The 22,931-nt window shown below is 38.2% G+C and overlaps 1 long non-coding RNA gene across 2 annotated transcripts in view; it reads left to right on the top strand.

Moving 5' to 3' along the window:
• Positions 1-22,931, top strand: part of LOC143677832 (uncharacterized) — an 83,631-nt gene that overhangs the window by 53,395 nt on the left and 7,305 nt on the right. For both annotated transcript variants that reach the window (XR_013172914.1, XR_013172915.1), the window contains exon 3: positions 2,556-2,683. This is a non-coding gene — a long non-coding RNA (uncharacterized LOC143677832). The remainder of the gene's footprint in view (positions 1-2,555; positions 2,684-22,931) is intronic.

Here is a 22,931-nt window from a genome sequence, read left to right on the forward strand (position 1 = left end):
AAAAATCAGTTCAACTAAAAGAAGGGAATATAGGTAAGACTAGAACTGTGAAGCTAGTATAGATTATCTACTATTACAGTACAACATTAATATTTAGTAATTGGCTCACTAAATTCTGTATACAAAGCCTAAAGAAAATGGGACATTCCATTTACATTGGAATCCAGTTGTATTGTTGCTGTGCTGGTTATGATGGAATGAAGCCATTTGAAAAGTGTTATTGAAAAAGATAATTCTATGTTCATTTGGACCAGGGCAGTTGGAATAAAGGCATATTATATGGGATGGGTAAGTAGTTAAAATCAAATCTAGTTTTGCAGACATCAAAATTAAAAAAAAATTTTCTTGACCATATGGGGAGTCATGGGTGAAGAAATCTATTAAATTTTCGACAAAGTCTGGTGAAGTAGATGGTAAAATTACTCCATCTGTGGGTTCAATGTGGGAAAACAAGACTCCTGAAAAAAACCTCTAATATTATAAATCTGTCATACACGCACACATGCACACACACATTTATATATGAAAACATAAATATGAATATATATGTATGGTACTTTCCATTTAAAATGGTTACAGCTGCACCTCTGAGCAGAAGGAGGAAAACAAAGCCAGGATGTTCGATTTATACATGAAGGGGCAGCATCGAAGGTGTTTCTGTATCATGGCCCTGAGATTAGGTAATTATTTATTTGGTAATTTATAGCAGAATGGTAGCAGTAGGTGGAATGATAGATGTAGGTCATTGGTTCTGATATTGTCCTGGTAATTAATTAGTTAACAAATTTCTAATTCACTAAGTTAATTAGTGAAATAAATTTAAAGTGTGCTAAGGAACAGGAGGAAGACTAGGGCCCCATAAATTCCTAGTACGCCAGGAAAAGATGAGATCTTTACTGAACTCTCAAGGTAAAAAAAAATTCAGCTACTTCAAGTGATTTAAAAAAAAAACAAAAAACTGGCTGGCTGGAATGTCTACCTGTCATTTTGTCTATAGTGTTCTATAGACATCATTATTCATACACAACTATTGATCTAGTTCATGATCAATATATCCAGATGATTCATATTTTCATGCAATAAAAGCATTTTTCCTCCTACAAAGGAGTGATTTTTTTGAAAAAAAATTAGGTGGTTAAATCAATACATGTTGCTATTTAACCCTTTGATTTCCCTTTGCCAGTTAAAAAGGAATTAAAACTAATATTTTAAGAAAATGAGTTTTAAAAGCTTTTAAAACTTTATTGCTAAAATGATGGAAACTTGATTCATTTCTCACCATGTAGGTGTCTCAAGGAAATGTGAGAGCCCATGGGGGCCTGTTGGGTGCTGACTTCTGTTCCTTACACAGGGCGCGGTGGAGGGTGTGGTGCTAACAGTTTGGGCTTTGGGTTCGGAATGACTGGGTTCCAACTCCAGCTCTGCCACTTAACCCTGTGACTTTGGCAAATTTATTTAGCCCCTCTGTGCTTCAATTTCCCCAATTTTTAAGTGGGGGAGGTAATAGTATGCATCACAGAGAAGATTAAAGGCAACTAGGTGAGCCGAGTGCTTAGAACTCAGTAAGGCTCGTGATACACAGTTAAGTTTTAGTTTCTGCTTGGTTCATTCCCCAGGATTTCCCTCCTGTTCCTAGGTTATCGGTATTCCTTCTTCACACTATACCGTACTTTCAGGCCTATGACTGGCCCTTTCATCCAAATAGCCCGTATTTAAAATTTAACCAGAATTTGTTAAAAATATATATTTTTAATAATGTTATATTAAAGTTTATGTTAACATCTAATAACTGAGAGGTCTTGGGAGAACTCTTTCAAGAAATATTTTTTTCCTTCAAGAAATATTTATTAAGGGTCTGCTATAAAACAATTCCAAAGGCATTAGAATTAACAAAGGCATCAGTCCCTGCTGTCTAGAATCTGGTGACGACAGATACGTATATAAATAATTACAATTTATAAAGGCAGAGCAATTATGATATTTGGCATGGAGTAATATAACAGCCAGGAGAAAGGAAATATAATCCTAACCGATGTACTGTGGGGGGACTTCAGTTTCAAGGAAGGATTCCTGGGGAGGTGACACCAAATTGTATGACTATGAAAAGTTAGGTAAAGTGGGGGGTGGAAGGGACGTGTAAATCAAGTCCTGGAAGTGATGAAATGTGTGATGTGCTGGTTCTGTGCCCATGCCTGGTGTGTGAGGCGGGAAGCGGGAAGGCGGGAAGCGGGAAGGCTGGAAGGCAGGCCAGGGCTAGACGTAAAAGATCCAGGTAAGCGCATTAACACCTATGGACTTTCTTCCGAAGGGGAAGGGGAACCCATTTGACAGTTGTCGACCCTCAACTGGAGTATTAAGCCCATGTTAGATGGGTAATCCTGCTTTCTATGTGGAGGACGGATTTGAGGGAAATGATATTTAAAGCGGAGAGAACAATGATAGTATTCTATGACATTCTAGAATTCCCTCACGCTGAAAGTCTTCAGAAAATTAATGGAAAAGTCTGAAAAAGAAGCTCTGTGCTTTTCGTGTGAGAATTTTGCTCTTCTCTATAGACAGAAAAGCCTGTAGAAGGGGAGAGATCACAGTAGATGGATTACTGGGAAAGAAAAACAATGAAAATTCCCCTCAGCTCCCATTTGCATTCAAGGGGAAAATGGAAGCTGTGCTCCTTGGAGACCAGGTAGGTGAAAATGGCTTAATGATTATCAGGCTTTTTTAAAAGCAACATTTTGAGCTGATGATTTTTTTTTTTTAAAAAAGAGCTTGATAATTTAATCAATTTGGTTTTATATGTATACATATGAGATTATTATATATATATTATATATATATATATAACTTTTATCAGATGTCATATATATTTCCAATATCTATATTGAAGAAGTAGAGAGGATAAATGTTTGGAGTGCTAAAATTAAAATAATAAACACTCTTTTGCTGGTCATAAAATATTGTTATCCTGTACACAAATATTTAAGTACTACAATAAGAGCTATGAGTATGAGTAATTTATTTCAGCAGTTGGTCTATAAGTCATCTGAGAGTGTATCTAAGAAATGGTTTATTAAATCAGACCTGTACTCCTTTTGGTTTTGGCACCTATCTTAGACACTTGCAAGTTTATTTACCATTCCTACAATGTATTTTTAGTTTTGGTTTGGGCGCTGGGAACCGAGTATGAATTTTTTAATGGAAAATTGTTTTCATTACAGGCAAACTAATACATATTCAGATGACATGGTCATCTTTAAAAAATCTGCAACTTTCTCCTTATCAATTACAATGGCAAAAAGTCTTAAAGTATTTTTATTCACTCATTCTATCTCCCCTGATTCCTCTGGTTTTGTGCTAGCCCCCAAACCCTCCCTGTTTCTTAAATATTTTGTCAGGAATTAGAAATTGGCTTAAAAGCAAAAATAAATGACTAGGGATAAACAAGTTATTTTACCACATAGACAAAGCTCTACAAGGGTCAATTGTAGCTTAGTGAAAAAAAAAAGTGTATTATTTGCTATTTTAATAAATACTAGAGAATAGAAGGCAGAGAGAAATGTTCAAAGTTTTATATGATTCAGGCTTTTCTGGTCAGTGACATGTCAGAGAATGTAAGCCTTGAGTGTAAGCAGAAAATGGCAAATAACTTTGATATAGATCAGTGCATGGAAGTTCATTTATGGGAAATAATTGCAAGTTTATTTTGCAACTAATGGATATTTGTTGTTTTTTTTTTTAATATCAGCACAGCATTCTTCCATGACTAAATAGGGCATGGAATTTTGAAATCTGTATTATTAGCTATTCTTCTGGATGTTTTATGTCATGCAAGTCAATGAACTGCAGAGAATGAAGGGTTACTTTCTGTAGCTCCACACAGGCTATATATAAAGTAGCTAATAAGTATATGGAGCTGAGGTGGCCCAAACCAAAACTAAAAATACATTGCAGGAATGGTAAATAAACTTGCAAGTGTCTAAGATAGGTGCCAAAACTAAAAGGAGTACAGGTCTGATTTAATAAACCATTTCTTAGATACACTCTCAGATGACTTGTAGACTAACTGCTGAAATAAATTACTCCCAAATCTCAGCAGTTTAATACAGTAAAGTTTTATTGCTCATGCTACAGCTGAATATGGGTTTGCAGGGTCTGGGTGGGGTGGGAGCGCTATTTCATTTAGTTATTTCAGGACATGGATTCCTTTTGTCCATTCCCAAAAGCTTTGGCATCTTCTCTGGAATCGTTGGCATTCACTAGTTGAAAAAGGTAGAGAGAAAAATGGGAGGTTTAATGGGCCAGACACTGGAGACTCTGTATATTACTTCTCCGGACCTGGAGAATCTGTTTATTACTTCTGCCCACCATTTATGGTCCAGAACTCAAGTACATGGTCCATCTTAACTGCATGGGACTCTGGGAAATGTAGTCTAGCCAGGGGGTCAAAAGGCGAAGGACGCACTGCTGCAGATCTGTTAACCATGCTATTAAGTAGAAATAAGAAAGTTCCTACAATGCATCACATCATACTCAGAATAGGAAGCCACTATGTTAGGTGATGAATAATTCTAACCGCCAGTACTTGCTCTCAATAATAATAACATTCTTTTATATTTTGCAATTTTCAAAACGGATTCACATTTCTTGGAGAGGTAGGGTAACTGGTTGAAAAGAGCATCGTCTTTGAACTTAGAGGTCAGGATGTAAGTCTTGGTTTCAGAATTTATTGCCTGTGTTAGTTGTGAATAGCTAACTTACTTCTTTGTGCCTTTATTTTTCATCTGAAAGGTGAAATAAAGTATCCCTTCCTTGATAATTATGAGGATTAAATGAAATACAGTGGATAAAGCATAGAGGTTAAGTGACTTGTTAAAGTTTAGCCAGAACGAAATCTAATGTTTATGGTCCTAACTCTATGATTTTTATTTTATTTTCCCAAGAAAATATATCAGAAATCTTACAATGAATGGGGTATAACAGAATTTCAACGGCAAGTACCTAAAATGTATAAGGAAATATATTTAGATGTGGTTTACTTTAAAAATTACAAGGTAGATCCAAAGGAATACAAAGGAAAAGAAAATCCTCAAAAATTTCAAAGATTTACCCATCAATTTTCCTTTTGTGTCCTACAACTCCTTCCAGATTAGGAATTAAGCTGTTTTCCACCTTATACATACTTTCTATCTCTTGGGAATGAAATGCAGAATGTGACTCTGTGCTTCAACTATAAATCACACAGAGCTGAGTTCTAAGATGTAAAACTGCCTAGCTGTAAACCCCTTGCTGTCCCTAGCCAGTAACCCACAGAGGATATGTAGGCCACAGACTTTCGGAAATGCTATGGAAATTACATCCTTTCTGGGTGGATAATTTCTTAAAAGCCCCATGACCCTTACTTATTCTGGTTGGCAAGAGTTCTTTTAAGAATCACAGTTGTAAACATGCTCTTAATTTATTTTATACCCAGTTTTACACTTTTTTTCACAAGCATTTTGAGTTATGTTCACACCTATTAGTAAACTAATGCCTGCACATCTTCCAATGCTTGCCCTTATATTTATTTCATATACATTTTTCTCACCCACTGCTAATGTGGTTTCACACTTTTTTTTTATACCAGAGCTCATTAGTTTTACTTCCCCTGTTCTCTGCCTGTGCCACTTCTTGCTTTTGCCCAGTGAAAGAGCTGCTCTGCCAAAAAACATGCAGAAAACCATAACATTTCTGCTTTGAAATCATTGCCAGTTATAGCATACTGTTCAGGAATGGCAAGATAAGAAAATTCATTTCTGGCAAGTCAAGATCTCAGCTTTTTCCTTTTTTTTTTTATCCAAATATCAGCTTATCTAAGAGAAATTTCAAGTTGCCAAACATACATTTTACATCTTTTTCTTCTGCTGTAGAAAATGGAGGCCTAGTCCTCCAACCCATATATGTTCGCATCCATGTTGGTGTATGACTGCTCCAAACCAAACTTTTTCAAGCTGATCTTAATCCTTTGCAAGTATGTTCTTGAATAAAAAGTTAGTTTCTTTGTGCTCCTTTATTTTAATGCCATGTTTCATTAGCGTATATACATTTGTCTCACAGAATTTAGCTTATCCAGCCAAAATATCAATTTAAACTGATGTCACTTTGAAAATGAACTAAAGGGACCACAAAGAAAATATATGCTGTAATTTCTAAACCAAAGGTTTATAATGTATAAGATATGAGACTTAGAGCTATTTATTGAAGCTTTATCCTTACCCCTTTAACATAAGCACAGGAAAATTCAAGCTGTGCATATTTATGCATCTAGAGTTAGTATTCAATAACTAGGGTTAGTATTTAACAATCAGGCAATGACTGGTCATAGCAGACTCTTACCTTTTCACCTGATGCTGTTTCTGGGCTCTGTCAACATCCAAAGGTAGCAGTGCATTTGTTTTGCCAGCAACTTATTTTATTTTCATGTTATCAAACCATAGCTTAACATAATTTTCCATAAAATGACTAATTTTATGCATCACATTATTATATATATATTTTTGGGGGGGTGCATGGTCTGGGAATCAAACACGGGTCTCCTGCATGGAAGGCAAACATTCTACCACTGTACCACCCGTGCACCCCTATACATCAAATTTTAATCTGATCTTTCAGTGTATTCAGTACGAGCTCTTTTAACAACTATTTTTACACCTACTGTTGGCTGAAATAATTTGCCATAATTCTTCTACAGAGTGGCATAATTGGCAAGGTCATTATTAGTGAGGATGACTCGCGTGGAGAAGCAGTCATAATTTGAGGTGCTATGTAGATCTGGAGCAAGGTTTTTTCCTGAAGAATGAGATATGAATAAAGTATACTGATTCATTATGTCTGTAATAATTACGAAGCACCTACAAAACACTTTGCTTCTCAGGACCTTTACTTTCAGATTATTAAAAATAAACACATTATTTAGAACTCAGGTGCTACAATTACATATGTATTGTACATATAATGCATCTATTTGATTGAATGTTGCATATCATATACTTATGATCTATAATGGCTATATTGATGCAATGAACTGCTTTAGATGCCAGATTAGGAGGTAATCCTCTCATCTTTGTCATGAATGCCAGCTGAATGCATCAGTATCACTGCTGATACCCATCAGTCCCTCGAGGATGTTGAAGATATTGTGTTCTTGTCACTGAAGAAATTATTTGGCACTAGTGGAGCTGACACTGTATCTTTTTGATAAACCATGGTGATTTCAGAGAAGCAGTTCTCTTTGTTTTTACCTGCTTCCTGATCAGTAACCTTTTTTTATAAATTCATGGTCCCAGGGCAGAGGGCAATCCACTTGGCAGAAACTGTGCTCCTTCCTCTCTGCCTCATTCTGTTTCTTCTGCTGCGGATGCTTCTCCTATTTATTTAGTTTGGTTAACTTCTGGTTCTGTCTCTTAAGAAGCATGTGATCTTGGGGGTGTAAGTTGCCCTCTCTAAGCCTCAGTTTCCTCATAAAGAGGTAATGGTAACAATTTTAATTTAATGGCAGTATTCAGGTGAAGGGAACATAAGATAGGAAACCGGTTAACAAGTGTTGAAAGAACTATAAACTCACAGAATAGTAAAGGTTAAACTGACCTGGGAAATTTAATTCTTTCCTTTTGAAATTGATGCTCAGGAAGCTTTGGTGATTTCTCCAAAGCCATTAATCTGTTTGGGGCAGAACCAGAATTTTGTTCAACATTCTTTCCACTATACCATACTTGACATATAGCTCAATGAATGAGGTTGGAGACTCTGGGAATGTAAAAGAAATGAATGGATTCAAGAAATTTTGTTAAGGAAAACTTGATACGTAATCAGCTAAGTGATGGATAGGAAGTTACAAAAAAAGATGTTTACAGTATAGATCACCGAGAACTGTGAGAAAGGGGTTGTCGTCTGAAATAAACCGTGGAAGTTTGTTGGAGAGATGATGAATTAGCAAAGTATTGGAGTAGAAAAAACAGTTAAGCTATAATATGAAGATTTCAGGTAATATATGAGGGAGAATTTTTGTGAAAGAAGCCTGCTGCAGGTTTGAAATAGGATATATAGCGATGGGGGAACTCTTTCTATTATGGGCTTTAAAAAAAAAAGCAAAGTTTTCTGGGATGGCTTAAATGTAGCATTGCCTGTAACTAAGAAGTTGTACTTGACAATTTCTCAGTGTCCATCTGAGGCCTGGGATTCTTTGAAGTCCTTAGATTTAGTGCACTTTGCTTATTAAATGGATATTGGATATGGGACATAAAATTAGGAAGGATTTGAAATGACCTTTTATGTGATGGGGGAAATGAGCTATGGTGTATCTGAGGCATTACTGTGGTGTAACATTTCCAGATCCTGCAGAGTGTGGTGCTCTTAAAGGACCAAACATGTGAAACTTCATCCATGCCACTAACCATCCCTGGCTGGTGTTAGGCAGAACCCCTTCCCCCCTGATGTGACCAAACCATAGCAAATTTTCTAAGAAGTTTCCCCCCTCCCAAAACTCACTCCACAGTCCCACGATTGTCCCTACATCTACCCTCTGGCATCTGCATTCCTCTGAGAACCCCCTTGCCCAACATCTAGCCTCCCGCAGGTACAACCTTGTATGACTCCAGCAGCGTTTAAATTTTAAACTCCGCCAGTGAAGAGTTGCCAACTCCCAGCTCAGTGCCCTGCTTCTAATGCCAACAAATGGAAACCTGCCAACTTCCCACTCTCAAACTAGGCAAAGAAAACCTACCGCCTCCCTTCCCCCATTTCCTGCCAACCATCCTGTATCAACTGCCCCTTCCCCTTGTTGGGGAGCCTCAGCCCGCCTGAGCACAGCTTCACGAGAAAGCTCCTTTAATGGAGTTTTGGTTTCTCCTCCTCCCTCCCGGCGGAGAAACCTACCTGCTGGTAATGTCTGCTAATGCGGTTACCAAGAAGGAAAAATGCTTATCAAGAGGTAACATCCGAACCAGAGAACTAGGAAAGCTCTAGAGCTAAGTTTTAATCAATAAAAGAGGCTTAATGAGGCTGACCAAACCATGGTCTCAGCAGAGTGCCTGTTGGAGATGACGTTGAAATCCAAAAACATTACACTTAACACCATTTTAGCTTCCTGGCTTGAAGTGGTAAGAAGTTATACTTTGATCATTGCTGGCTTTCTTCGAGTGTTCATCTGTAGACTCAAAATAATTTTAAGAGAAATATTACCATAGTTCAGCTTCTATTATTGGGAGAGAAACCAAAATAACTTTTCAAAATCCTGCTTTCAAGTTGTCCTGCCTGGGACCCAGAGCCATTTCTACTGTGGAAATACATGCTCTTGGTGACCCAGACTACATTTGCTATGTTTCAATGGAGTCGTTTATTTAAAGCATCTTGATAAGAGTGTGGGGCCTGCAGCGGTGAGGAGCACCACTCACAAAGCAGAATGAGTTCAGTGCCCTGGTCTTTCCCTTTAGGGTGCATAGATTTTAGTTTGATGTCTATTATTAAGTAGCAGAAGGATACAGGATGGAAATAGTTAGCACTATTAATTTAGATATATTAGAGAAGAATCTGTGGCAATTCATTTTGTTCACTTGTAGCAGTGGGATTCCAGTTAAGCCTTCATTGAAATTGGCAACCAAGAGACGGCAAGTGCATCAGTACTCATGTGTTCCCATGTAACAGAGAGGGTCTGCAGTGGTGGAGTTTTGTGCATGGGATTCTGGGGCCATGTAGGAAGGTAATACTGAAAGGATGAAAACTATATGGGGTCTGTTTGTAAGCCTTGTCTATGGCCAAGAGTTATTCTCTCCAGTTTTGAATGGAATAAAGAGGAATGCAGAGTTACTTTGATATGTTTTGCAGCTTTGTGAGCAGATAGAAGTAATTTAGGTATATGGACGTCTCTTAGTCAAATGGTGGCAAATGAATGAGAGAGATGTACTCTCACTTTTTATTTTAGTATTAAGGAGGTTACATTCTTGTTCTATAATATATGGGCATTTTATGGTGAATTATGGGATCACACTTTGGGTGAAAATTTACACAATTTAATTTTATCACTACCATGTTTTTAACATGTATTATCCAGTGTATTCTAGGGTATAATTGAGGGACAGCGAAAGATGAAGATAGATTGATAGGTCAAGTTATGGTGAATCCTCAAATGCTAGAATGGAGAAACTGGATATTTATCTGTAAGGCAAACAGGAAATAATAGAAGGATCAAGACGAGCCTTGAGTGCAAAGGTGAAGCAGTGGAGGCCTGTTAGCTTCATTCAGCCTCTTGATTATTACCTGGATAGTGTTTAAAATTTGATATCACAGGTAAGATAGATGCTTGTCTGTAAGACAAGCTCTTTTGCACTTAGTGTGTCATACCTGGTACATTACACACATTTATCCTTATTGCACACCCCCATAGACATTAGTGTTTTAAATCTCTGGTCTAAAAGTATCTTTTTGAGTACTACAAGTGCTGTATTTTTTTCATGACATATATATAATAAGGTCCGATCAACTTGAAAGTACAAGTAAAGTCTCATTAACATTAAAGCTTAATAATTATGGCTCTTCTCTTCTGCATATATCATCATAGATCTCAGCACCACTTGTTTTTGCAAATCTCTAGGGTGTCTCACATATGTGAAGGAAAAAAAAATCTCATGTGTTTCACTCTGCTGCTAGAAAGGTATCCCACCGCAGCCATTGCAGTTGATGCCATCCTGGAAAGCTGCCTGCCTGCTGCTCCGCTGTCGTCAGGGTGGCTCCCACTTTTGGGTCACTGCTCTGCAGCCCTCATCAAGATGCTACCATTCACTTTCAGTCCAGAAATGGGGATGTTCCTTTCTCCACATTAGTTTTAAACACATAACTTAGGTCCCAGAGCGTATAGTCTCAAAGTTATACTAGAAATAGCCTCCTCAGCTTCTGAATCTAATTTTTCTTCCTTGTATATTGTAAAACTCAGCCTTGGCATTTCTTAACCATCAAATTGTTGATCATTTGTTGCTTTTTTCTCTCTAGGTTCCTCCAACCTCCCAACCCCTGCATACCTCCTTTACCCTCATTTCAGCAAAAAGGAATGAGAGCTCTGATGTACTTTACCTCATCCAAATGGGCATCTCATTAGAACATTAGCCTCCAGTCCCTCAAACAGATTCTGAAACCCATTTTTTAGATGAGTGGGGACATGGTACTAAATTTATTTTATCTAGTATGAGTAACACACTGCATTTATTTTTTATCTTTTTGTAGTTTGAATGTGTACCCATAATCTCATCTATATTAGTATACCTGGGAGAAATGTTTCAAAAGTTGGGACTGTTTTTCAATTATTCTAATCAGGGTTCCTTTTCTTGTCATCTTTGATCTATTGATACCACTAGAGACAGTGAACTATTTTAATTCTTTCGTCTCTTCTTATAAATGAGAGTTAAAGAACATTATACATATATGTCTGGTCTTATAATTCCTTTTCCCATTTCTCCAAACATGTCACCCTCATTCAAAACTCAATCTACAGCTTCTGTCTATGAATCTTTTCTTGATTAGCCTTGTTTTGTTTCAGACACTGCCATCACATTAATTCATCAATTTCTGAAAGGTGTTAAATAGAACGCTGACTTATTGAGAGATATTAATAAGTACTCCTTGTGGGGGGCGGTGGAAGAAGAAGTATGTGGTCAACTAAATTTGGGTTATTCTGCTTACTACATCCATCTTTCACAGTGTACATAAACATATCAAGTGTTCTAAGTAGTTTTTCTTTTTCTTTTTTTTTTTCATGGTGAAATACATATACAAAAAATCAATAATTCCAAAGCACACCACAACAATTAGTTATAGAACATATGTCAGAGTTTGGTATGGGTTATAGTTTTCCAATTTTAGGTTTTTCCTTTGAGCTGCTCCAAGACACTGTCGACTAAAAGAAATATCAATATACTGATTCAGCAGTCATAGTTATTTGTTAAATACTATCTTCTCTGTTTAATCTCCACCTTCTCCTTTGATTTTCTCCTAGTCTTTAAGGGGTATTTGGGCTACACCCATCCTAACTCTTTGATATTGGAAAGGGCTGTTAGTAATATGGGATAGGGGGGATGGAACTAGTTGATTTTGAGGCTGGCCCCCTGGGTTTTAGGACTTATCTGGCCTAGAAACCTATCTGGAAGTTGTAGGTTTCTAGAAAGTAATTATAGTGCATGGAATCTTTGTAGAATCTTAGATAGAGTATGAGGTGTTCTTTAGTGTTGGTAGGAATGGTTTTAGTTGGGGATTGGCAAACCATGGTAAATAGCAATATCTAACTGAAGCTCGTATAAGAGTAGCATTCAGAATAACCTCTCAACTCTATTTGAACTCTCAGTCATTGATACTTATTTTTTTTACAATTCTTTTCTCCCTTTTGGTTAGGAAGGCTTTTTTAATCCCATGGTGCCAGGGCCAAGTTCATCCCTGGGTGTTATATCCCATGTTGCCAGGTAGACTTTCTATCCCTGGATTTCAAGTCCCACATAGTGGGGAGGGCAATGATTTTGCTTGCAGAGTTGGGCTTAGAGAAAGAGAGCCCACATCTGAGCAACACAAGAGGTCCTCTGGAAGTAGCTGTTAGGCATGACTATAGGTAGGCTTAGCTTCTCTGCTACAGAAATAAACTTCACAAGGGCAAGCCTCAAGATCAAGGGCTTGGCCTACTGACTTGGGAGTCCCTAATGTTTGAGACAGTATCAGTGGTTTCCCTGGTGGTGGAGTTTAATAGTTCCATATTTTTTATCCCATCCCTCAAGTGACTTTGCCAATACTTAAAAATTATCTGCTCAACATACTCTGGGTGTATCAGGTCATTACAATAAGCTCTACAGTATTACAAGCCCTCATTCCCATTCTGGGCTCCCTATGTTTGGATTGTTTAAATGATCGATCAAGACATGTTGAGTTAGATTATATGCTACAGTAAATTTAGATTTTGGACAAAGTAAACCTCTCTTCCTTTGGTCTCATACAGTAGGTGAAATTCTAAAATTCAATGTCCTCCTTACTCTGGTATTCTGATTTATATTAGTCCCTACCTCATCAGCTTCATTCCAATCCCTAATTGAAGCCCAATCTCTTTTTCAATTTCTGTAACCGTTGTTTTACGTGGCAATGCTGACTTTCAGACCTGTAGAAACCATCTTCTGAGTCTTAGGTGTCATACAGGTACCTAAAGTTCCAGGGAAATACCAGGTTATACATGTATAGCACAGCCTCTCAAAATCTAGAAATAACTACAGCTCCAGACCAAATGCCACTCCTGTAAAAGCTTACAATCTAGACCCCAATTTTATTATAAGTATTTTCTAAAAGATACTGCTGTTTTGTTTCTGGCTTATTTTGCATCAAATGATGTACCCTACATTCATTCACCTCTTTGCATGCCTCAAGACTTTGTTCCTTTCCGTGGCAGCACAACCTTCCATCCTACGTTTACACCACAGTTTGCCATTCTACTTCTCAGTCAGTGTATCCTTCAGTCACCTCCATCCATTGGGCATCATGTATAATGTCCAAAGTCAACAGTCCATGTCTCACATTATCCCCACTTAATTGTATAATCACCAACACTCTCAATTTTAGACAATTTTCACTGCTCCCAAGAAAAAAATAACTGATAAACATACCCTCACCAAATAGAAAATCCAAATCTCCCCTTAACTCTTGTTGTCCTCAATACCCCCAATTATTTTACTCCTGGTATTTATTGCTGTGGTAATGTTGATGTCTTCCTGTTAAATATAGCCCTGTTAAATATAGTAGTATGCAGTAGTAGTATTCCCCCATACCCTGATTTTATTTACTCTTTGTACAAGATTCATACCTTTGAAGTAGCTCTTGCAGGAAATTACTTATCTCTGTAGTGCTAATCGGTGAGGTACATGGCTCTGTACAGCCCCTTTCAATCATGTGCACTTTCAATATGATAATATTACTTACCGACCCACTTACAGTTTACTCACTAAATAAACTGCCTTTACTTCTATCCATTCCCCTCCATTTAAGTTCAACCTCATTAGCTAACTGTTTACCCATCTCCAGCTTCCATGTATCTCTGGGTACTCAGTATTCTGTATTATAAGCCTCTGAGTCTACCTTTACCAAGGTATTTGTTTAATAGCAGCCATACTTATAGGTGTGGGGTGGGATCTCATTGTAGTCTTGATCTGCATTTCCCTTATAGCTAATGAGAATAAGCATCTCTTCATTCTGCATTTAAGCCATCTGTATTTGCTTTTCAGAAAAACTTCTATTCATGTCTTTACCCTGTTTTATAATTCGGTCTTTTGTTGCTGAGTTGTATGATTTCTTTATGTATGCAGGCTATCATGACTTTATCTGATACGTGATTTCCAAATATTTTTTCCCATTGAGTTGGTTGCCTCTTTACCATTTTTTCTTCTTTTTTACTTTTTCTTAAAACTTTTCTGATTGAATAGTATAACATATGTACAAAGCAAAGAAATAAAAAACAACAGTTTTCAAAGCACTCTTCAACAAGTGGTTACAGGATAGATCCCAGAGTTTGTTATGGGCTACCATATGTGTCCTCTCATGTTTTTCCTTCTAGCTGCTTCAGAATATAGGAGGCTGGAGGGCTTAAATACTTTTTTATCATCACAATTGACTTTTTTTCCCTTCTTTTTTTTGTGAACAATAACATATATACAAAAAAAGCTGTAAATTTCCAAGCACAGCACCACAATCAGTTGTAAAACATATTTCAGACTTGGACATGGGTTACAATTTCACAATTTTAGGTTTTTACTTCTAGCTTCTCTAAAATACTGGAGACTACAAGAGATATCAATTTAGTGATTCAGCATTCATATTCATTTGTTAAGTTGTATCTTCTGTGTATAATTCCACCATCACCTTTGATCTTTCCATACCTCTTATTGGGGTAGTTTGGGCTAGAGCAATTCTAAATTTTTGATATTAGAAGGGTCTGTCACTAATGTGGGGTAGGAAGATGGAACTATCTGATGTTCTGGAGAGGCTAGGCTAGGTTTCAGAACTTATCTGGACCAGGGACCCATCCGGTGGTTGTAGGTTTCTAGGAAGTTACTCTAGTGCCTGGAACCCTTGTGGAATCTTATACATTGCCCTAGATGTTCATTAGGATTGGCTGGAATGGTCCTGGTTGGGGTTGGCAGGTTATGATAGGTCACAAGGTCTAACTGAAGCTTCTGTAAAAGTAACCTCCAGAATAGCCTCTCTACTCCATTTGAACTCTCTCTGCCACTGATACTTCATTAATTACACTTCTTTCCCCCCTTTTGATCAGGATGTAATTGTTGATCCCAAAGTGCCAGGTCTTGAATTATCCCTGGGAGTCATCTCCCATGTCTCCAGGGAGACTTTCACCCCTGGATATCATGTCCCATGTAGTGGGGAGTGCAATGATTTCACTTGCAGAGTTGGACTTAGAGAAACTGAGGCCCATATCTGAGGAACAACAGAGGTCCTCCAGAAATAACTCTTAGGCATGCCCATAGGTAGTCTAAGCTTCTATGCTACCTACATAAGCTTCACAAGAGTAAGCCTCATGGTCGAGGGCATGGCCTGTTGATTTGGGTGTCCCCAAAATTTGGCACGGTATTGGGGGATTCCCTGATGGTAAGTTTAATAGTTCCATAGTCCTTCTCCCCTCCCTCAGGGGACTTTGCCAATACTTTTTGATTATCTGGTTAATATACTCTAGGATGTTTCCAGGCATTACAACAATCTATACAGGATTAAAGGACCTCTTTCTCATTTTATGCTCTCTGTGTTTCAAGTGTTTAACTGAGCTATACAGATAGGTTGAATTGGATTATGCACTACATAAAATTTCAGTTCCAAATCAATAAACCTTTCTTCCATTGGTCTCAAAGAGTATGTGTGGCTCTAAAATGTAGACACTGTCTTCCTTACCCCTATGTTCTGAATTACTTGAACCCCAGCCTGTTTGGCTTCATTCTTATCTTTAAATATCAGGTTATATATATAAAATAGCCTCTCCGAATCCAGAAATAATAATCACCACTCTGGACCTAATGTGTCTGCTCTGAAAGCTTACAATCTAGGTCCCTGTTTTCTTATGAGCGTTTTCTAAAGGTGAGTATACCAGTGTTGTTTTTTTGCTTCTGGCTTATTTTGTCTCACTAAATGTCATGCATGTTTATTCACCTCATTACATGCCTCACGACATTGTTCCTTTTTGTAGCTGCACAGCCTTTGTTCAGAAGTATACACCATCATTTGCCAATCTACTTCTCCATCAGTGCATCCTTCAGCCACATGCATTCATTGGGCATATGTAGAGGGCCCAAAGTTCACAGTCCATCAACATTCTCAATTTTAGATAATTTCATTGTTCCAAAGAGACAGAAAACTAATAAACATACCCTCACCAGATAGGAAATTTAAACTGCCTCACAACTCTTGTCCCTCCCCCCATTATTTACCTCTGCTGTTGCTGTGGTAGTACTGATGGTTTCCTTTTGAACATTGCTCAATGTTCATAGCAGTTTTCCCCCTGTACCCTGGACTAAAACACTCTTTATACAGGAATTTTATCTTAGAAGTAATTCTTACAAGAACTCATCCATATTTCTAGTGTGATTCAGTGGGACACGTAGGTCTATATAACCCTTTTCAATCTCGTTCATCTTCAATATGGTAATATTACTTCTAGACCCACCAGAGAATCACCTTCACTCATATCTGTTCCTTTATATTGGAGTTCAACCTCATAAGTTAACGGTTCATCCATTTCTAGCTTCTATGTATCTATAAGCCCCCTGTATTCTGTATTGTAAGTCTCTGATTATACCTTTATGCTGATCATAAAAGTGGGATCATACACTATCTGTCCTTTTGTGTCTGGCTGATTTTGCTCAGCATTATGTCCTCAAGACTCATCCATCTTGTCATGTGCTTCAGGATGTCATTTTGTCTTACTGTTGCATAATATTCCATCGTATGTATATACCACATTTTGCTGACCTGCTCGTCTGTTGATGAGTATGTGGTTTGTTTCCATCTTTTGATGATTGTGAATAATGCTGCTGTGAACATCGGTGTGCAAATCTGTTTGTGTCATTGTTGCTTTCAACCCTTCTGGGTATATACCAAGTAATGCTATTGCTGGGTCATGGTACAGCTTGATATTTAGTTTCCTAAGGAACCTCTAAACAGTCTTCCATAGTGGCTGTACCACTGTACCTTCCCACCAACAGTGCATAAGTGTCTCAGTTTCTCTGCATCCTCTCCAACAATAATAGTTTCCTGATTGTTTAATAGCAGCTATTCTTATAGGTGTGAAGTGGTATCTCATTGTAGTCTTGATCTGCATTTCCCTTATAGCCAGTGAAAATGAGCATCTCTTCAAGTGCTTTTGAGCCATCTGTATTTGCTTCTCAGAAAAGTGCCTATTCATATCTTTAGCCCATTTGTTCTTTTGTTGTTGAGTTGTTTGATTTCTTTGTATATACAGGAAATCAAACCTTTGCCTGATATGTGATTTCCAAATATTTACTCCCATTGAGTTGGCTGCCTCTTCACCTTTTTGATAAAGTCTTTTGAGGTGCAGAAGCATTTGATTTTTTTTTTTAAGGAGCTTTTGATTTTGAGGAGTTCCCATTTATCCATATTTTCTTTTGTTGCTTGTGCTTTGGGTGTAAAGTTTAGGATGCTCCCTCCTATTACTAGTTCTTGAAGATGTTTCCCTACATTTTCTTCTAGAAGCTTTATGGTGCTAGTTCTTATATTTAGGTGTTTGAGCCACTTTGAGTTAATTTTTGTGCAGGGTGTAAGATAGGGGTCCTCTTTAACTCTCTTGGCTATTGGTATCCAGTTCTTCCATGCCCAATTATTGAAAAGATTATTTTGTCCCTGTTCAGAGAATTTGGGGACCTTGTCAAAAATCAGTTGACCATATATATGGTGGTCTATTTCTACATTTTCAATTCAATTCCATTGCTTCTGTCTTTGTGCCAGTACCATGCTGTTTTGACCACTGTGGCTTTATAATAGGCTTTAAAGTCAGGAAGTGTTAATCCTCCCACTATGTTCTTCTTTTTCAGGTTGCTTTTCCCTATTTGAGGTCTCTTTCCCTTCCAGATGAATTTGGTAGTTAGCTTTTCCAAATCTTCAAAGTAGGTTGTTGGAATTTTGAATGGTACTGTGTTGAATCTGTAGATCAGTCTGGGGAGAATTGACAGCTTAACTATATTTAGCCTTTCTATCTATGAGCAGGGAACGTATTTCCAGCTATTTAGATCTCCTTTCATTTCTTTTAGCAATGTTAAGTAGTTTTCTGTGTACAAGTCTTATACATCCCTAGTTAAGCTCATTTAAAAATTGAGAAATTTTGCATTTATGTTCATTAGGGAGATTGGCCTGTGGTTTTCCTTTTTTATAGCATCATTACCCAGTTTTAGTATTAAAATGATATTAGCGTCATAAAATGAGTTAGGTAGAGTTACTTTTTCCTCAATTTTTTGGAAAAGTTGGAGCAGGGTTGGTGTTAGTTCTTTCTGGAATGTTTGATAAAATTCCCCTGTGATGCCATCTGGCCCAGGGCTTTTCTTTGTAGGAAGATTTTTGATGACTGATTGAATCTCTTACTTGTGATTGGTTTGTTGAGATGTTATTCCTAAGTCAGTGTAGTTTGTTTTGTGTCTCCAAGAATTTGTCCATTTCATCTAAGTTTTTTAGTTTGTTGGTGCATAATTGTTCATAGTATCCTCTTACGATTTCTTTTATTTCTTCAGGGTCTATGGTAACACACCCCTTCTCATTTCTGATTTTATTTGCATCCTCTCTGTTTTTTTCTTTGTCAGTCTTGCTAGTGGCCCACCAATTTTACTGATTTTCTCAAAGAATGAACTTTTGGTTTTATTGATTCTTTCTATTGTTCTTTTGTTCTCCCATTCATTTATCTCTGCTTTAACCTTTAATCTCTTATTTGCTTTGGGGTTAGTTTGCTGTTCTTTCTCAAGTTCCTCCAGGTTTGCTGTCCTCGATTTCTGCTCCTTCTTGTTTTTTAATATAGGCAAATAACGCAATAAATTCCCCTCTCAGCCCAGTCTTTGCTGCATCCCATAAGTTTTGATAAGTTGTAGTCTCATTTTCATTCATCTACAGATAGTTGCTGATTTCTCTAGCAATTTCTTCTTTGACTCACTGGTTGTTTAAGAGTGTGTTATTTAATCTCCATACATTTGTGAATGTTCTCATTCTTTGGTGGTTATTGAGATCCAGCTTCAGCCCATTGTGAGAAAGTGCTTTGAATAATTTCAATATTTTTAAATTTCTGAAGACCTATTATGTGCCCTAGCATATGATCTATCCTGGATAATGTTCCCTTAACACTAGAGAAGAGTGTAATCTTGTGCTTTGGGGTGCAATGACCTATATATGTCTGTTAGGTCTAATTCATTTATCAAGTTATTTAATTTCCCTATTTCCTTGTTGATCTTATGTCTTGTTGTTCTATCTATAGAGGAGAATGGTGTACTGAAGTCTCCTACCATTATTTCTAAAACACCTATCACTTCCTTCAGTTTTGCCAATGTCCGTCTCATGTACTTTGGAGCTCCTTGATTGGGAGCATAAACATTTATGATTGTTATATCTTCTTGGTGAATTGACCCTTTAATTAGTATATAGTGTCTTTCTTTGTCTCTTATGATGTCTTTACTTTTAAAGTCTATTTTGTCTGATATTAGGATAGCTACTTCTGCTTTCTTTTGGTTACAAATTCTGTGGAAGATCTTTTTCCATCACTTCACTTTCAATCTATTTGTATCCTTGTGTCTAAAATGAATCTTTTGTAAGCAGCATATAGCTGGATAGTTTCTTAATCCATTCTGCCCATCTGCATCTTTTAATTGATAAGTTTAGTCCGTTAACATTCAGATTATTACTGAAAAGGTATTTCTTGATTCCACCATCTTTTTTATTTTATTTGTCAGATGTGTATAGTCTTTTCCCTCTTACTCTTTGTATTCTTTAAATTACCCATAGTGGTACTCTTCAATTCTGTGCTCTCTTCCAGACCTCCCTCTCCTGTCTTTTTTTTTTTTTTTTTTCAGCTGGCAGAACTTCTCTTAGTATTTCTTGTAGGGCCCATCTATTGTTGACAAATTCTTTCATGACGTCTTTGTCTGTGAAAGTTTTAATCTCTCCCTCAATTTTAAAGGACAATTTGTCTGGGTACGGAATTCTTGGCTGGAAGTCTTTCTCTTTCAGGATCTTGAATATATCATACCACTGCCTTCTCACTTTCAGGGTGCCAGTTGAATATTTTGAACTCAGTCTTATTTGATTTTCCTTGTATGTAGTATATTGTTTTTCTCTTGCTGCTTTCAGGGTTTTCTGCTTCTCTCCAGACTGATTTGTATGTGCCTTGGGGAAGGACTATTTGGATTTATTCTGTTTGGAATTCTTTGGGTTTCTTTGACTTGTATATCTATGTCCTTTATAAGGGTTGGGATGTTTTCCCCCATTATATCCTCAACTACTCTTCCTAGCCCTTTACTCCTCTCTTCTCCTTCTGGGACACTAGTGATTCTTATATTTGTGTGCTTTGTTTTATCTATCATTTCCCTGAGTTCCCATTGAATTTCTTCCATCTTTTTTGCCATTTGCTGTTTTGAGTCTTCGAAATCAGTTATCTTGTCCTCTATATCACTTATTCTTTCTTCTTTCTCTTTAAACGGGGTGTTGTGTACCTCTAGTATGTTTTTTGTTTAGTCAACAGAGTCTTTAATCTCTGTGATTTCCACTATTTTTCTATTTATTCTTTCAAATTCCTTTGTGCTCTTCTACTGTCTTCTTGAGTTCCTTTATGTCATTTGTTATCCCACTTATTTTATTAAGTAGAGTTGTATGAACATCTTTGATTAGTTGTTCCAATGTCTGTGTCTTCTCAGGTGTTTTAATTTGGTCATTAGGCAGAGTTTTATCTGTCTGCATTCTGATATGCTTAGTGATCTATTGCTGTCTTTGTTGCATGTAAATATCTTGTTTGATTTCTTTTGGGAGTTGGTTTCTTTCAGTAGTCTAAGGCCTTGTGTTTGCAGGATGGCTGTACAGCAGGGAGCAGGGCACAGGGTGGAGGACTCAGTATGATGGTTTGTTTCAGGCATGGGCGCAGGTTGGGGATGTTACTCTGATCCTTGTGAACATGGGTGCCCAGCAGCCAGGGAGGATGTAGCTGTGTGGGTGCACCAGTCTGGGGGATGTAACCCTGGTGTATGCTAGTCTAAGGCATGGGGCCCTTTGTGCACATGTGTAGAGCTGTGGCAGCAGGTCGACATTATGCCTTCAAGGATTGGGGACAGATGGGACCCAGCTGTGCAGGTCAGCACTTTCTCAGAGCTGGGAAGTGAGACTGACGACTGTGAGCATGCGTGGTTCTAGGACTGCTGTGCACTTTCCAGAACTGAATACGTGATTGAGGGCCCGTGTGCACACGTGGGCCTGGGAGAGCTCATATGCTGAGCTCAGGGAGGGTGGGGTGAGGCTGTGCAACACTGTGGGGGGAACTGGGGGGGATAACCTAGGTATGGAGATTAGTGTCTGCAAACTATGTGCTGGTAACAGCCTGCAGGGAACAGGGAGGGGAAGGTAGTGCTTGGGAGGGGTGCAGGAGAGGTGGTTGGGCTGCACTTGGGGTGGGGTGTGGGGAGGTACGTGCACTGGGGACTGGTGGGGTGGGGGTACCTGGAGCACTGGGAATGGGAAAAGGTGAGGCGGTTCAGGTGCGTAGGGTGTGGGGTGAGTCGCTGGTCATGGGGCTGCACCAGTGAGGGTAGTGCACTGGAGGAATGTGGCCTGGCTTACTTCCTAGTCCCATGTACCCATCTGTGCACTCTCATGGGCTCCACCACTCCATGCCTCCACACCAGGTTCCAGCTTTCTGCCTTTCAGTTCCTCGGTCTCTGCAACCAGGGCTGCTGCATGTGGTACAGAAGGTTCTCCCAGGTTAGCTGCACTCCTGATTTGCTGCCTCAATTGCACTCCTGTCCCTTCTCTAACTATTCTGTGGAGCAGGGCTAATCTCAAGCTGCTCTAGTCGGCCATCTTCCCAGAAGTCTCTGCCTCTTTATCTTTTGACAAAGTCTTTTGAGGTTTGATTTTGAGGAGTTCTCATGTATCTGTTTTTTCTTTCATAGCTTGTACTTTGGGTGTAAAGTTTAGGAAGCTCCCCCCTATTACCAGGTCTTGAAGATGTTTCCCTGTATTTTCTTCTAGGAGTTTTATGGAACTGGCTCTTATATTTAGGTCTTTGATCTACTTTGAGTTAATTTTTGTGTCGCGTGTGTGTTAGGGTTCTCTAGAGAAAAAAAAGCAACAGGAGAGATCTGTAAATATGAGATTTGTAATGGTGTCTCAGGCAACCACGGGAGTGAAAGAGTCCAAAACTTGTAGGGCAGGCTGTGATGTTGGTGGCTCTGATGAAGTGTCCAGATGGATGCCACAGGAGAGCCTCATTGACTGAAGAAGCAGCAAAAGAGTCTCTCTTCTCCCTTAAAAGCCGTTATCTGATTTGGATTATACAGTTGTGGGAGACATGCCTTAGTTGATCATAAACCAGAGATGCAATCAACTGAGTGATGATTTAATATACTAGCCTTCCAGTTTATCAACCAGACATGAACTCTTGCAGCAATGGTGAGGCCAATGCTTGCCTGTCCAGACAACTGGGCACAATCATTTGGCCAAGTTGACACCAGAACCTAACCATCACAGGGTGTAAGGTAAGGGTCTTTCTTCACTCTTTTGGCTGTTGATATCCAGATTTCCCATGCCTATTTATTGAAAAGAATGTTTTTTCCCAGTTCAGTGGATTTGGGGAACTTGGAAAAGATCAGTTGACCGTAGATTTGGTGGTCTATTTCCACACTCTC

Source organism: Tamandua tetradactyla, chromosome 3 (genome assembly GCF_023851605.1).
Source record: "Tamandua tetradactyla isolate mTamTet1 chromosome 3, mTamTet1.pri, whole genome shotgun sequence".
NCBI lineage: Eukaryota > Metazoa > Chordata > Mammalia > Pilosa > Myrmecophagidae > Tamandua > Tamandua tetradactyla.